Below are 11,448 nucleotides of genomic sequence, written 5' to 3'. Positions count from 1 at the left end.
TTGACTTTAGCCCTGAAACAGTTCAGCCATGCTGTGTTCCAACCCCTGTCAAGGTTTTATTTCGTTCTACCCCCACTTCCCCTTGTTCATCATCCACCTCTCAAAGCACTCCTTCCACACCTCCATTTACTGCACATACTCCCCTGAACATTGTTGCTACAGCTGTTCCGGCTGTTCCTATTGTTCCACTTATCCCCGTAAACATGGCTAATAGATATGCACCCTTGCAGTTACTTGCTAATCCAGGGGTTATGTCTCAGGATTATCAAACTAAAATCACATACTTTGATGGAACTAGCTCTTGCACAACCCTTCAGCATACAAAGAAGATGCAAGACTATTTTGAGAACTACGAGATAGATGATGATAGCGTCAGAATGAAGCTTTTTGTCCAAAGTTTGACAGGTGATGTTAGAACTTGGTTTAGAGCACTCACAGCCAATTCCATAGCAGACCCAGAAGCCTTATACCAGTCATTTATCAACAGATGGGAGAAAAAGCAAGACCCCTTCCACATATTATCTGAATATGACACCATCAAAAGAGGCCCTCAAGAATCTGTCTTGGACTATTGTGCAAGATTTAATAATATTTATAATGCAATACCACAGAACTTAAGACCTCCACTTGATCTTGCTTAGTATAAAATCCCTGATGGTTTTGACATTGACATGGCTTATCAGTTAAGGGAAAGAGTCCCTCAAACCCTTGCAGACATGAAAAATGTTGCTGTTAGCGTAGAGGCAAATCTAATTGCCAAAAGAAACAGAGCTAGAACTGAGAGAAGAACCACCTTTAAAGAGGAACCCTCAGCCTTAGACCAAAAGCTGGATGCTATTATCACTGGCATGCACAGGCTGGGAGACAGAGTAGAGAGTGTTGAGAGGAAATCATCATGGGAAGGACAACAACCCAATACCATAAGGAACCCAAATTTCTGGAAAACTCAGAATACAAATGCTGGTAGGTCTAGCCCAGACCATGATGTAAGGCCTCCTTTTCACGAAAATTATGCTGAAGCATCTACATCTAGTGAACAGACGGAAGATACTCACATGAACTTGGTGGATTTGAAGGCTGAGCAACAAATTTTCCTAACTCAACAAGACCAAGATGAACATGACCTTAATAAATTTCAGGCTAAGTCTGGTGAGTCTTTTGATTTAAAAAAAGGCTATGATACTGCGGTTTATGAAGTCCACAAACAATATAAGCTGAGGACAAGAACCATAGATGTTCCTGAAAAGGTTAAGGCAAATGATACCAAGCAGCCGAAGAAGATTGAAGAAAAGGTTGCCTTCATGGAAACTGCTGGTAAAACAGTTCCTAATCCAAAGGATGTCACCATAGAGGACATAACAGAAATGCAATCTTCTAATGATCAGCCTCTACCACCTTCTTCCTCCAAAGAGAATTTGAACAACGTTCCAAAAAGTCCTCCTAAAACTGAAAAACCGCAAGCAGTTACTTTCCTTAACGCTGACAAACAAGACCAAACTGCTGATACTCCAATAGAAAAAGGGAAGCCTGCCTCCCAAAGTACTAAAACCCAATCTGAAAAATTGTTTGACTTACAGGCAGAAATAGGTAAACTCAAGATTTCCATCCCCTTATCTGAACTTGCCAAACATGAAGTGTATAGGCAACAAATTCAAAGATCACTTCAAATGTTGGAGGTTAAGGATGATGTGAATGTTCTTGATGATCAGCCTGAACTGTTGTTCGGTCCTAAAGTTAATGGAAAATCAACTTATGGATATGTTCTACCTTTTTATGTCAGCTTACACATACATGACAAAGTCTTGCATAATGCTATGTCTGACTCAGGTGCCTCACACAACCTTATGCCCAAAGTTGTAATGGAAAAACTCAACCTTGATGTCACAAGACCCTACAAAGATCTATTCTCCTTTGACTCAAGTCAAGTCAAGTGTTTAGGCTTCATCAAAGACTTGTGTGTCTCCTTAGTCCAATATCCAACAAGACTATCCTCATGGATGTGGTGGTTGCTGACATTCCACCAAAGTATGGCATGCTATTATCAAGATCTTGGGGAGAAAAACTCCAAGGATCCCTCCAATTAGACCTCTCTTATGCCACTATATCTGTCTTTGGGCAACCAAAGAGGCTATACAGAGAAACAATGATGAAGTATGTGGTAACTAGTGAGGATAAGCCCCAAAATTTTCCTATACACTCAATCCATTCTGATATGGATTCTTTCATTCTATTTAATGATGAAACAAATACTCTAACTAATGACAAGCCCTTGGCTTTAGAACTGAACGCACACACTGATGAAGAATTGGTTGCCCATACTGATGAAACTGTCAAAACAATCAAGGCAACCATCATACAAGAAAAACCTCCCCAAACAGAAATTTCAAATCTGCCCAATCCTAAACTGACTGAAACTCTTGATACTAACCACAAGCAAGAAATCACATGGTACTTAGAGTTTGATGGCTCTATTAACAAGTTAGGAGCAGGGGCAAGTGTTCGGATTCACAATACACATAACAATCATGCAGAAGGTCATGCCTACAGACTAAATTTCAAATGCACTAATAACATGACAGAGTATGAGGCTCTCCTTTTAGGCCTTAAACTGCTCAAAGCTCTAGGAGCTGCAAAAGTGTCTATTCTAGGTGAATCTGATTTAATCATACAACAAATGAAAGGCAACTTTGTTACCAATGACAATAGAATGAGGGCCTATAGGACTGCTGCTACTAATATACTAAATGCATTCACTGAATCCAAGCTTGTCAAGATTTCAAGGGATCATAACATTCATGCACACAACCTAGCCACTTTTGCTAGTACATGCAAACTTCCCTTTGAACCAAATCACCATTTTACTGCTGAGATAAAACATAGGCCTGCTATCCCAAATAATGTTAAAGATTGGCAAGTGTTTGAAAGTGATGCCCAGATTAACAACTTCCTCACTCTTGAGCATGAGTTTTCAAATATTAACATTGACATGGATGTTATGACAGATGAACAACAGTAAACAAATGAAAATCAGCAGGCTGTAACCACTGTAACAGCCAAGCAAATCCTAAACCCAACCATTTTTGACAATGCAAACATAGAAGAGCTGAAACAGATGCATTTGGAGGATATAGTAGAAACAGAGGCCGAGATCATTGATCTAAAAGATAACTTTCTCCGTGCTGGCCTCACTCCATTAGAAGATATGTTTGATGCAAATGATGTTCCCAAAAAGCCAAAAATAAAGCCCCTAAACACTGTTGTAGAAGAACACAACATTGGGACAGCAGACAAGCACAAAATGATCAAAATATCTCAAACTTTACCACCCGATCAAAAACCCAAATATATTGATTTGTTCAAAGAATTCCAAGATGTATTTGCTTGGAGTTATGAGGACTTGAAGTCCTATGACACCTCAGTGATCCAACACACCATTCCCTTAAAACCAAATCAAAATCCCTTCAAACAGAAACTTAGAAGAATCAATCCCATACTCCTTCCCTTAATTGAAAAGGAAGTGAAAAGGATGTTTGAAGCAGGTATCATAGCACCCATCAGATTCTCTAAATGGGTATCCAATCTTGTTTCCACAAGGAAAAAGATAGGTGAGATTAGGCTATGTGTAGACCTAAGAAATTTAAACCAAGTCTCCCTAAAAGACCACTACCCCTTGCCAAAAATGGACCACATCCTACAAAGAGTAGTGGGGTCATCTAGAATCTCTTTTCTAGATGGCTTTTTAGGTTTTAATCAAATACTGGTTCACCCGGATGACCAAGACAAGACAGCCTTTACCACACCGTGGGGAACATTTAAGTATGTGAAGATGCCTTTCGGACTTAGAAACGCTGGTGCTACCTTTCAAAGGGCAATGAATATTGCATTTTCCAAGGAAATACATGATTTCCTAGTTGTCTACCTTGATGACTTAACCCCTTTCTCCAAATCCGATCAAGAGCACCTAAAACATTTGAGGAAAATATTAATAACATGTAGGAAATATGGCATTTCCTCGAACCCCAAGAAATCCCTCTTTGGCCTTGAAGAAGGAAAATTCCTTGGCCATATCATCTCAAAAGACGGTATTAGAATAGATCCGGAAAGGATCCAAGCCATCCTCCAAATCCCATATCCAAGAAGCATAAAAGAATTGCAAGCATTCCTTGGAAAAATCAACTTCTTAAGAAGATTTATTCCAAACCTAGCCGAGCTAATAAGACTGTTAAGCAACATGTTAAAAAAGGATGCTAAGGTAAAATGGTCTCTTGAGTCCAAGCAAGCCTTTGAGAGTATTAAAACTACCTTAACCCAAGCCTCTGTCCTCACCAGTCCGCAATTTGACAAAGATTTCATCATATTTTCATTTGCATCTGAGCACACCATAGCTGTTGTCTTTTTGCAAAAGGATGATTAGGGAGCTGAAAAGCCAATTGCATTTTTTAGCTGAGCCTTAAGAGATGCACCTTTGAAATACTAAATCATGGAGAAGCAGGCCTATGCCCTTGTTAAATCAATCAAAGATTTCTGAGTTTACATTTTGTATTCACATGTGATTGCCTATGTCCCAAATGCTGTTGTAAAAGACATATTAACCCAAGAGGGGCTAGAAGGCAAAATAGGCAAATGGATTGCAAACATCCTTGAGTATGACATAGAAATCAAACCTACCAAGCTCATAAAGGGACAAGGTTTAGCCAAACTGATGTCCGAAACAAACTTTCAAGCCTTAGACATCAACCAACTGGACAATGAACAGGAGCTGGCGACTCCACAGATCAGTGAAACCTTTTTGCAATCCCCATGGTATGCTGATATATGCTTTGTATTATTAAACCTGTTTGCTCCCCCAGGATTGTCTAGAACCAAGAAAAGATTTTTAAAAATGAAGGCTTAAAAGTTTTGTGTCATAGATCGTGCATTATTTTGGAAAAATCATGAAGACATATTGCTTAATTGTTTAACCATGAATGAAACTAACAACGTCATGAAAGAATTCCATGCAAGGGACTGTGGAGGACATCTATATTGGAAGTCCACTGCTGATAAAATTTTAAGGGCTGGTTTCTATTGGCCCTCTCTATTTGCAGATATAAAGAAGTTTGCTATCTCATGTCATAAATGCCAAATCTTTGAGGGCAAAAGAAAGTTGTTACCCTTGCCCCTTAAGCCCATCTCAACTAAGAAACCTTTTCAACAATGGGTTCTTGATTTCATTGGAGAGATCCACCCCTCTTCCTCAGGCCAGCACAAGTGGATTTTAACAACCACTGACTATTTCACTAAATGGATTGAAGCCATCCCATGCAGACAGGCCAATGACTCCATCATCATCGAGTTCCTTGAGTGCAATATCCTTTCTAGATTTGGCTGCCCTGAGAAGATCATCACTGACAACGCCGCTGCTTTCAAATCCAAAAAGATGATCAGTTTTTGCCATAAATTTCACATTACCTTGGGCCACTCCACAACCTATTATCCCCAAGGTAATGGCTTGGCCGAGTCATCTAACAAGAGCCTGATTAATATTATCAAGAAGGTTTTAGAAGAAAACAAGAAGAACTGGCATAAAAAGCTCACAAATGCCCTATGGGCAGACATAATTTCAACAAAAAAATCCATTGGGATGAGCCCTTATGAGCTGGTGTATGGCATGGAGGCCACGTTTCCATCCTCCTTGGGAACTCCTATCATGAAAATGTTGCAAGAGATCCAAGCAGAACCAAATGATATTCAAAGAAGAATCAATCAGACCATTCATCTTCAGTAAACCAGAGAGCAAGTTTAGAACAGAGCTCAAATATTGCAAGAGAAACTCAAAAAGATGTTTGATAAAAGAGCTAAGGCTAAGGATTTCTACATTGGCAACAAAGTTCTAAGGTGGGACTCATGAAGAGAAGACAAGGGAAAACATGCAAAATTTGATTTTTTATGGAAAGGGCCATTTGTTATTTCTACTGTTCAAGGAAATAACACATATTTCCTCAAGTCTGTAGAGGGCAGCACTGATAAAGAAGGCCCTGTTAACGGTCGAGTGCTAAAACATTACCATGATCCCTATTAAGGGGTACAATGCAGCTCTGTACATATCTCTTTGTACATCAATATTTGTATATATTAGCACTTTGTTTTATTTTTTTAGCAGTCTGAGTGTTATAGGAGCAGCAGAAAAGTTTTCTAAGACACAGCCAGTGCAAGTACTCCATTTTGAAGCTCTATCTCTGCATTAGTCTCAGCAAAAACAGCAGGAGTAGCGTTGTCATATCACAGTAATTCATGATAAAAGGAAACTGGTTGCAGTTTGTAGTATCCAATCAAAAAGTATCAATAAGAGAGGATCATTGTTTAGTTTCACATCAACAACTGATTCTAGACCAAAAGCTAAGGGAAATACATCAGTTTTGATCCATGTCTGGTTCTATTTCAAAGGAAATGCTCAAGCAATATGGTATGTAATAGCAAGCACGCAGAAGAAAGCAGGCAGTGCTATGTATTTCACAATATTTTAATGAAAGAGATGGCTGCTCCTATTTCAGAGTTTCACATTTTTAGCAGCTAGCACAAGGAAATTCTTCAGTCCATAGCAATAATAGAAGATCAAGGCAGTCTGACCTGCTGTTCTTGGCTTTTCACAAGGAAAAGCCATCCCCAAGTGGAGCCACTGTTAGCCTCCTGTTGCAACAGGTTTTCATATTTCATGATTGACATTTTCACATGCCAAATATGTCATACTTTGCATGCTGCAATGCTCCATATTTCCTAAAAGAGGCCAAAGAAGAGGCCATGAAAGTTTTCCAGTCTAAATGCCACTGCTGTATTCCAATTTTCATGAGTTATTCCTTTTTGAACAATTTTATGTAACGGGAAGGCCATGCAGCTTAATCTTGGATTCCCTAGGTTTCAATTTCTTGTTTTAGAATATAGAGAATGAATATCTGTCCAAACAGTTGAATCTTGGCATATTTGTAGATAGGTAGAGAAACAAAGGAGCCCAACTGCTTAATCTGGGCCCTTGGAAGAAATAAGTGTAGATTTAGATAGGAGGGCAGTCAAAAGAGAAAAGGATAACCTGGGTTTGCAAGTCTAAATGCACCTATGCAAAAAGAAGAAAAAATGCCAGGTAAGTAGGCTGGGTAGGTAGTTTTGTGGTTCAGAATCATGCTCTGTAATCCATTTCATGTTTTCAGGTGTTATATCTTCGCAGATCACAGTTATGATGCAGTTTTCCATTCGGAGGAGCTCAAGTGAGGCATGTCTAACTCCCCCTTCTTCTCATTTCCCAAATCGCTCACTAACTTCCCTGAAGGGGTCAAGATCTACTTGATACCTCTCACTTTCATCATTTTCCATATCATTTGCCTTGGTAAAGATCTGTTTTGCTCAAGGTATGTTCATACTTCCTTTATGAATCATTTTCCCCCCTATTAGCCTAAGATTCACATACTTAGTGCTTTCTTATCACTTGTCATATTAACTACTAATTTTACTATGTAGCTCCCTATATATCTCCCCTTCCCCTACTAAAACTATGTTAAAAAAACTCCCCTATATACATATTCCCATCCCCAAGCACTATAGCCCTATTTTATCAGTTTGGAAAATGCTAAGTCCATTTGGGGGCTTAGCATTAGCCTTCCGTGTCCTAACCAGGAGTTAGTCTGACATCTCGTCACCCTAACAACCATTTCCCCCTAAGTCCCAACCCTGCAATACCCATTCCCCGCCCTTATCCTAAGGTCACACACATAAATATATTTCCCCCACTTGCAAATAACCCAAAACCCACATTTCTAATGTTTAAACCCCCCCCCCCCCCCCCCCCGTATATAAAAACACATAATTAAATATGCGCGGGCCCCGTCCCTAACCGTCCGCTGCCTTACTCGTGCCGCCAACCATCAGATCTGGTGCGCCCAAGATCTACGGTGGGTGGGCCTTTTTTTGCCCCGATGTGCCGAGGGTTAACACCCGGGAGATGGGTGGTTTTCCCATCGTAGTCCCGCCACGCATCACCCTCTCGGCTGTGGCGGAGCCCCCTCCTCATATACCGCCTGCGCACAAAAGTAGTGCGCTTGAAACCGGATATTGCCTTCCCCCCTCCTACGTCAACGCCACGTCATCATCCTGCGTCGGCCTCCTGCCGCTGTGTCCTTGCCATATCACCGCCACGTAACCTCCTCCACCGTACTGCCACATCACTCGTCGTACTGCTGACGTCACCCTACCACGTCACCCACCGTACTGGGTCCCATCGCATGACGTCACCGTCAAAAAAGTGCGAAAGGCGCAAATCGCAGCCTAGGAAGCCCAGAATCGAAATCTGAGGCAGTTTTTCGTGCGCGATTAGCACCTAGCGCTAATCGTGCATGGCTACGGGAAATAGGCCAAAATGGAAATCCCTTTCGTGGCTCGGCTTCAGTAGGCCCGAAAGGCGCAGAATGACATGAATTTCTTCTCGCAGCATTCAGAAAGGGGCAAACACAGTTTTATAAGCAAACAGAGGGCCAAACAGTAGCCATGAAAGGTCGATGCAACAATTTAAAGAGTACCAGAAGTGAGAAAGGTGCACATTCAGTGCCAAATCATATCAAGGAAGTGGCAAAGAGTATCAGTCGATTGTTTTAAATGAAAACCTTTATTCCCAATGCAGGTGGACATTGAATGACCTCCAACAAAGTCAAAGAAAGCAGTAAAGGCCACTCAAGGCTCTCCCATCATAGTTAATGCTCCTCATAACTAATCAAGAGCATGGATCAAAACCCAAAGCACAGTTATGGCTAAGTGATCAGCACAGAGCCATAAAGGCAACACATTAAACTCATTTTGGTATAGCTACACCCAGCGCAGCTCGAGGATATTTTCCCGCATTTGTTTCAGACATGTATTAGGTTAAAGCCACTTATTACAGCAGATCTGTCTAAGATCTGATCTTTATAGATATTTCACTTATAAAAACCACCCTAATTCACTGTTAAAGGGGTTGGTTGGTTGTATAGCTACAAGAGAGACTCGCTCTGTATACCTGATGTTTTACTTAATCAAAGACTACTGAACAGCTTGGAGGAATGACTGTGTGCTGTGTATGAATGTTTTGAAGAATTGAATGTGGAATTCTTGGGCTGCAACATGACTCAATAAGTTTTTCTTACCTTTGTTTTCCATTGATGTACCATCCAAAATAGCAGAAAGAATGAATAGTTTAGAATTGGTTTAATTGCCCTCTATGCTCAATTTCTGCTGTTTCTATATGTTTTCATCTGAATTAGAAATGAATATGAATTCCCTGTGGCTCATATTTCCCCTAATTCACTCATGTTTGACAGTTACCTAGGAATTATTTACTGCTCCTAGATAGAGATCATTCACCTTCCCTCTGCTAAGCTGAACGAGAGATTCTTAACTGCCTCTCATTCCTAGCCTTCACTCCATCCTTTAGCTTGAAAAATTGTTTCATGTGCAGCTAGCTTGCTCCATATTCCCTCTTGTGACCAAGAAAACAAACCAACAATCCTACTCCTTGACTCCACGCCCAATGGTTCTAAAACTTTCATGCTATCTCTGCCTCTTTACTTGAAAGCATCATCCATCCCACCAAAACTAAAACAAAACCCCTTATACCAAATAACTAGCCTAAAATCATCATCAACAAAGCCAAATCCTAAAGAGAGATCCCTCTCTGACTGCTGGTGGGCTAGCACCTGCAGTCCAAAGATTGGTTTGTGGTTACCTCGGCCGTATCCCTCAAGGAGCTAAGGGACAACCTGAGTGATAACAGAAGTCATACTATTGAAGGATGAAATTTTTGAAAGTCTCTTTGAATAAGTTCCTCATAGTTATAAAAATTAGAGGTACGTATTCTTTGCACTTGAGGTATGTCTATAATATGTTTAGGGTTTTTCAATTAGGGTTTCACAGTTCCTTGATGATAGGTTTTGATAAGTATAAAAGTTGATAAAGTTTGCAGGTTTGTGAAGTCTTGAAGACTTTTGATGTTTAGGGTTTATGAGCCTTAGACTAAAATAAGCTTGAGAATGAAAAACCTTAACCCTAATTATTTGTTTTTTCTAAGGAAACCCTAGCTCTTGGAATATAGGATATTGGATTTGAAAATCTAAATTTTAGAAAAATAATCTAGGGTATGTGGTAAAACCCTAGAAAGGGTTGACTTGAATAAACCCTAGGGCTTTAAAGTCAAAACCCTAGGGTTGATGTTTCAATTAAAACCCTAATAAGAGTTAGATCAATAAATTTAGGGTTTGAATATAAGAACCCTAGATGTGCATCCTCTGAGACACTATGGAAACCCTATATTAACATAATTAACATCATGCTCTTGTCTTTTATATTTTTCTTGATAGTACTTGTCGATCAAAATTAAAGGTACATAATAAAGGAAGAAAGATGAGAAAGATTGAATAACAAAGAAAATAAAGGCTCATGCTTGATGATGACTCCTTGATGATGATGAGCATTATGGAAAAGAGGGAACAGTAAGGACCTTGAAGGAAATAATGTTGAAGCTTCCAACCGATGAGTTAATTTCTAGAACACATTGATGATTGAAAGATGAAACATAATCTTGTTGCAATATGAATGTGTTGAGGGCCCCGAAATCGGGTCAACAACAAGGGGGATACCCACCCAGTCCGGAACCTGGTTGGCGGCTCCTTGCCTGTTTGGTGTAGCGGGTCCGACTGGGGATAATGGGACCAGCTTCCCAATTCTAAAGGATGTGTGTGTGTGTGTAGATTTTGATGATGCTAATTTAGAGGTAATTTTAAGCTAATTTAGTTCTAAACTCTAAACTGACTCTATGCTACTGTAATCTAAAAAAAAATAGCACATCTAATCTATACTAACCCGGGGTAGAATTCTTTCATTATGCGATCTAAAAAGATTTCCTAAAATAACTGGTAATAAAGATCATTCAACTATCATAAGAATATAAATCAATTAAGATAAACCATTATGCATAAGAAGTTAGGCAAAACAGTTGTGAACAACATATCGCATAACAGTTTATTCATATGTCAAGCACAAATAAATGACTCCACCATACAAAAGTGCCAAATGGTAACCCACACATTCATATATTAACATATAAACAACTCAGCTGTATATCACTCTAAGAATATAAGCAGAAATTAATCAAGAGATAAAAGTACCATTTATGACTGATTTCACTCACAAACTTCAAGCAATAACGATTTATCTCTACTTACTTCTAACATCTACTAAGAGTACAGAAGTGCAACATCAGTAGCAGACATTAAAATGCAAACATAAATAAATCTTGATCTATCCATTCATCAAAAACCCCCTCCGAGGGTGCAAAAGTGCATGTTCTGAGGACAAGTTTTTTGACAAATTTCCGGACCCTTCTCCAAATGCCATGAGAAGGGTTAAATACTACTAACTAACTAATCTTAATTACACAAATTTAGGAAACGG

This window comes from Pinus tabuliformis, chromosome 4_1 (genome assembly GCF_031772625.1).
Source record: "Pinus tabuliformis cultivar Carrire ecotype Pingquan chromosome 4_1, CPIR1, whole genome shotgun sequence".
Taxonomy (NCBI): Eukaryota; Viridiplantae; Streptophyta; class Pinopsida; order Pinales; family Pinaceae; genus Pinus; species Pinus tabuliformis.
This window is presented reverse-complemented; position numbering follows the sequence as displayed.